Source organism: Channa argus, chromosome 21 (assembly GCF_033026475.1).
Source record: "Channa argus isolate prfri chromosome 21, Channa argus male v1.0, whole genome shotgun sequence".
Classification (NCBI taxonomy): Eukaryota; Metazoa; Chordata; class Actinopteri; order Anabantiformes; family Channidae; genus Channa; species Channa argus.
The window spans coordinates 9990736-9997242 of NC_090217.1; positions in this window are offsets into that span (position 1 = coordinate 9990736).

Here is a 6507-nt window from a genome sequence, read left to right on the forward strand (position 1 = left end):
GAGCAAACAGTAAAAAAAATTCGGTAATGAACGTGGATTTCATGAAAGGTTTGTGCCTAATTTACATTTTGTTTATTTGCCACTTTTTTAAGAGGTGATGGTATTACAATGACATTACCTTTGGAATTTGGAATATCCAGGACAAAAGAAAATACTGTTAACAAAGTAACTTCACAAATACCAAGTTTTAAAAATGTTATGTTTTCAAACATTTTAAAAAAGAATTGTTTGTTTATAGGTCACAGCAGCAATAATACACCAAAACTGCTTAACATCCTAAAATTGTATTTCATGAATTAGTTTCTAACATCTGTAGTTGATTTATTTCTCATCATAATTTATATTGTATTTTGTATTGTTTTTTGTTTTTTATATTGTTTATTGTATTTTTGTATGTACACCAGACGGAGTCATGTTCTAAGCTGTAACCAAATTGTAAAATTACATACCTTGGGATGCATGTTTGTAATAATTTTTAATCAAAAAAGTTATTTAAACCAAAGTTAACAAGGCTTGTCAAATCATGGTAATTGATTTTATTTATAAAAGTAATTTATATTTTCTAAGAAATCATGAGATAGTATAAATCCATTTGCTCCTATTGTTTCATTAGTTATACAGTACAAACAATAACAATATGTGAAACACGTGCAGTGGAGAAATTAAGTGTGTTAAATCAAATGTGTGGAGGTGCACATTCCGCTGTAGTGAACCCTGAAGGGACAAGCCGAAAGCGGTTGATCTATTCTGCTGTTTTTTTCACGTGTTCAGGACGTGTTCTTAGAACTTTATTAACATGATTTCATACACTGTTGCAAATCCTGGTGTGGGAGTTTGGAGGGTATACCAGTACCAAGTATTTCAAAGGCAGCAAGGTGAAAAGAGCCCTAAATATAACAATAAATATTACAATTTCAGCCCTGCATCAGATTCCATCTGTAGCCACTTACTTTTTAATTAGCTGCTGCTTATTGCTTACACATTGAATTAAAGGTGCAGGCATGTACACAAGTCTGACCTCTACTGCATACAGAGCAATTTACCTAACGTTGTAGATTTGTAGTGAGAGCAGGGAGCAGGTGGAGGAAAATCTAGAGAGTTGGAGGTCTGCTCTGGAAAACAGAGTAATGAAGCTTAGCCACAGTAAGACAGAATACATGTGAGTGAATGAGAGGAACCGAGGGGGAACGGTGAGGTTCAGTGGCACTGAAGAAAAGACAGTAGGCAGAGCTGGAGGTATCAGAGCTTAAGTTGAGCTTATGTTGAGGTTCTCTTTGGGAGTGACGAGGATGGACAGGATCAGGAATGAGGACATCAGAGGGACAGCTCATGTTAGATGTTTTGGAGATAAAGTCAGAGAGGCCAGATTGAGGTGGTTTGGACATGAGAGACTGAATATAGTGGTAGAAGGATGCTGAGGGTGGAGCTGCCAGGCAGGAGGTCTAGAGGAAGACCAAAGAGGAGATTGATGGATGTAGTGAGAGAGGACATGAAGTTAATTGGTTTGAAAGAAGAGGATGCAGAGGACAGGGTTAGATGGAGGCACATGATTCGCTGTGGAGACCCCTGAAAGGGAACAGCCGAAAGGAAAAGAAGTATTGTATTGTAAGTATTGTTCATGTCTGAAAGAGCATACTTGTAAGATTTGTTATATTTTTTGCCTTCAGATTATGTCAACCAGTTCCAGAGTCCAGAAGAGTTGTGGAAAGTTAAGCCAAGCTTGCATTCCAGTGCAAAAGACACTGATACCTTCACTTGTCTTGATTTTGGTACTTTGTAAAATACCAGCAACGTTAAGATGTCATATGAGCCTTAAACACGTGGTGCCTGTGAATAAGCTTAGCTATTGTGACAAGTGTGAGAAAACCTTCAAGACATAGTGTCACTTAGAGCAGTGCCTTCAAGCTCATGCTAAAATAAAGATGTACGTTTGTACCTACTGTGGCAAAGGGCTGCTGTGTGTGCGAGTGCCAAAAACCCATTTACATCTTACCACTGGGAAAAGTCTGTAAGCCTGCAAAGTTAACAGTAAGAAGTTTGAGGAGCCTTATGGGTTATCACAGCTTGTCCTAATTCACAAAAGGGAGAAGCGGTTCTTGTGTAGTTAATGTAGAGAAGCTTTTTCTTACTCGAGTGCCCTTTTGGTTTGTTTACGATTTCACAGAGACGAGAGACCCTATCACTGCAAAGACTGTGGCAAAAGGTACATCACTCTGCTGTGCCATGAGTTCACGAACACAACCATACAGCTCCACGTTGCTTTACCTTTTCTAAACGGGGTCTTTCTGTCACAGTTCATTGCTCATGCAACACTGGAGAAAGACCTGTTTTCTGTGTGACAAAATATTTTATCATTTACAAAGGATAAAATGACATATGTTGAGTCACAAAACTAAAACGATAAAACAAGCCACAGACTGTTTAATGTTTTTAGTATCACCACCTCTTCATATATCGCACTCCAGTACGACTCCACTGCCCACTTTGACCTCAATATTAAACACATAGTAGGATCATCACCTTATCGCCAGTTTCAACCTAAAAACTGAGTAATTATAACATTGTTAAAGTAGAATTTATTACAGAAGAACTAGATTGGATTGCATTAAATTGCACAGATGGTCATACTGGCCTGATTGATGTATACTGTATGTTTATGTGTGTTATTAACAGACAAAAACCAGTGCAGGGATGTGACTAACATTAAAAAGCCCCCAAAATAAAAAGCTATATACAGAGAAATGTAGAAATGTCTGTACTGTAGAAGACTGCAGTGAGGATGGTTGAGAGATGAGAGACAGTCCCACTGAAACTGTGCCATCAAGTTCTTCAATACAGAAGTGTGAGCTCTCGACACTTACTTGATTTGACATGTACAGTAGCAAACACACACTACAAAGTATGGTCCATTTATCCATTATCATCAGGACAAGCTGTGAATGTTTATAAATGCGCAAACATTCCAATACAGAAAATATGGAAATGGTTCAGACATCCAAATCAAGTACAGATTATGTATTTTATGATTAACTATGAAAACTGCTTATCTCACTTATTTTTGGTGACAGTGTCTGTCCTAAATGTATGATTCCCACCACCAGAGGGAGGCACATACTTTTTTATAGTTCTGCTAAACTTGGACAATGCACAGATCAAGGGGTCTGTAAGAAATTTACTTGCTTAAACTAAACCCTAATGGCATTCCTCCCAGGAAACAGAACTCAATAATTCATAACAGGCACTCATACATTTCAATGAGTTTCTAATTAGGAGGAGCCCAGAGTAATTGTCTCTGAGGCGATTTTAACAGGAGGATCATGCTGACAGATTGACAGAGTCCTTGTGGCAGCTTCCTGCAAATCACCTAATTATAAGTAGAAGTCAAACTTTAAGCCTCTAATGATGATTATTTTGGCTTTTTTGGATAAATCTGTGATTCACAGAGAAAGGAAGGGTGGGAAAAAGGCTGTGCAAGACAGGATTATGTGATGTGTATAAATGTGCAATACTTCAGCATTTTGATTTTCTTTGTTTTGATTTTTTATTTATGTCTTTTTTTAAGGATTAAAAAAAAAAAAAAGCACTAGTATAAATGAAGTAGTGAACAGTTATACTGAATGGCTGTGATGTTTGGGCCCTCATGCAGCACTGGATTAAAAACAGATGTGACTCCATATTGAAAACGACTGGGCCAAAATCAGTGAACATAGTTTGTTGCTACATACACAAAAAAAGTTAAAACTTTGCCATGTAAGAAACAACCGTATATAAAAAGGGTCCAGAAATGCTGCAGACTTTCCTGAACCCGAACCTGGACACCTTTGAAGAAGCCATTAATGATGAACAATACTGTACAGCAACATAAGCTGACCTACAGATGACATGTTTACGGTATTTCAGGACAACGCCATGAGCTGTTGAACAGCTAAAATCCTATATCAACCAAGAATGGAAAACTGCTTTTTTGAAATGGGACTTGTATTTGCGGAAAACATTTCATTAGTTACTGCTTGAATAATTATAACTATACTAGATAACAGAGGGATTTTTAACTTCTGTGCAGCATGATGACATGGTAAAAATACACTTCAGTGCAATAAAAGACTAAATTTGATTTGATTGACTTTGCTGAGAAGTTGTTGGTTTCCAGAGGAAGCTGCTTGAAAAAACTCAATAGAATAAATGTTGTGATAACTCTGACTTTGTATTTCTAAAACCCTGCCCATAGCTCTGACTGTAAACTGTTTTACATTTGAATGCTTAAGCAAATCAGCACTTATGCATATTCACGTTCTTGCCAAGGCTTATGAGATGATCAATAACATTTACTACTTACTGGAATCAGAAGCTGTTTAGCTTAGCTTAGCATAACTACTGTAACTGGGGAGAATCCACCAATTTGGCTTAGTCTGAAGTCAAAATAGATAACAAATTCATAGTTAACATTTTATGCAAATGAAAAAAAAGAGTATAAAGCCCTTATTTAGTGAACTGTACAAGGGCTTACATTTGCATTTTGTCACTGTTGGATAATACAGGTACTATGTTTCCAGTTTTGTTCTAAACTCAACAGACATCCTTGTTCCTTATATATGATATATACATGATACATGATTTGGTATGTTCCTGGATATGCTGGTCTTTCCAAAGTCATGTTGAGCTTTCAGACCTGGCAACAGATCCACAATCTCAGGTTTACTGAGAGACCAGGTTTACTTTCAGGTTTAATCAGTTCAAACCTGATAACACATTGGATTTGACCAGGAAGTCCATTCATCTATGCATACACTGCTCTTGTGTGATCCACATACTGAAATTAAGGGTAATTAGATGTGGGTTTATAGTACAGAGAGTATAATGCAATGCACTACTATACATAGATCTTAATAACTTAATAATATGTTCCTAGAGTCTGACGGCATTTCCAGTAACACGAATGAAAATGTATAGACATATAGATGCATATGTGTCAGATTATGCTGTATATGTAGGCCTATGTTTGTGACATTTACCAAATCCACTCAAAGGAATGTGTCAATTTAAATTATTTTATCTGCAATTAAGTCTCCATTGTGTTCATGGCGGAGAGGATGAGTCCCCCATTCTGTGTCATCTATAACGGGCGGTTACTAGATCCATGTCAAGTCTTTCTCCACTACGTCCGGCTTTGTCTTTAAGCTTTTTTTTTAAGAAAAAGGAATTTAATTTTATCTTAAGCCTATAATTAGTATTAATGGTAGTAGGGCTAAAAGTAATACATAGGCACTTGTTCGCAGAAAGCAAAAGCATGCTCTCTCTCTTTCACTTTTCTGATTAGGATATAGCCAATGGGAAACTTTCATTTGTATGTGTTCTATAGTCGATAACTACAGGAGTGTTCATTTAATCCTTAATGATTAAAATTAGCTTTTCTTTTTCACCTTACAAGCAGCATTGAAGAACCATCAACAGTGGATTACAACATCCAGCATTGCTCATTTAATGCAGTCTTTATATTTATATGTGTACAAGTACAGAAGTCGTGATGATTGTCTCATTTTGGCCACACTTTTAGCAAGAAAAGTGTTTAGTGGACTTTTAAAACTATTCCTTATAGATGCTGAGCAGAAGCTCTAGCCTTTAACTTGCTATTTTCATGTGGACATCTCAAATATTAGCCTGCTTAGTACATTGGCTTGAATGGCTGCAAATACTGCAGGGGCGTCACTAACAATTAAGTGCAGTAAAGCATTGTAATAACAGTAATCACTTAGTGGAGTTCATTTACAGCGGTAAAACAAAGGTCACTGGCATCCCCATTCGGGATGTCTCATGGATATTAGGCTCTACTCACTGGTGGAGGATAATTTAGAGAGATAACCCGTAAGGGCGGTGGCTGTGGCTGTGGAGGGACATCCAGAGGTATTTTGTATGTGTGTGAGCACATACTTGAGCTTTGACTTGGCAGGAGACACCGGACAGGTGGATGCTCAGCCAGCCAAAGTCCTATTACTAGCTCAGGGGGCAGCAACAGTGTGTGTGTCTCAGTGTGTGTGAGCGCGTGCATGCATGTGGTAATTACTTTTTCTTAGTGTGTGTGAATGTTTGTGTGTGTGTGTGTGTGTGTGTGCAGACAGAGTGATTACAGATGGGTGGAGGGTGGAGGGCTTGTCAGAAGTTATCTTCCCATCTCATCTCATCATAGGCAGTCTGGCGGATTCCCTCGATGGCTCAACAGCCCGACACTGCGGTGCTGCTGTCAATCGGGCCGTCAACGCCTGCAGAAATCGATGCCAATCTCCCCTCAGTTTCTATTTTTAACTGAGGCTCAGCACCCAGGCCTTTGATAAAGATGCCGGCTTCTTTTGGCTCTCCTCTTCGCCTCGGATGAGCAGCCCCCCCTTCCGTCCTCTTTCTCCTCTCCTGCTGATGAGAGGTGATAAGAGACAGACGAGATGCAGCTAAAAGCACGGACCTGCCTGACACTCGGAAAGAGGTTTTCCGAGTGAGAAAAGGATGATTGCTACC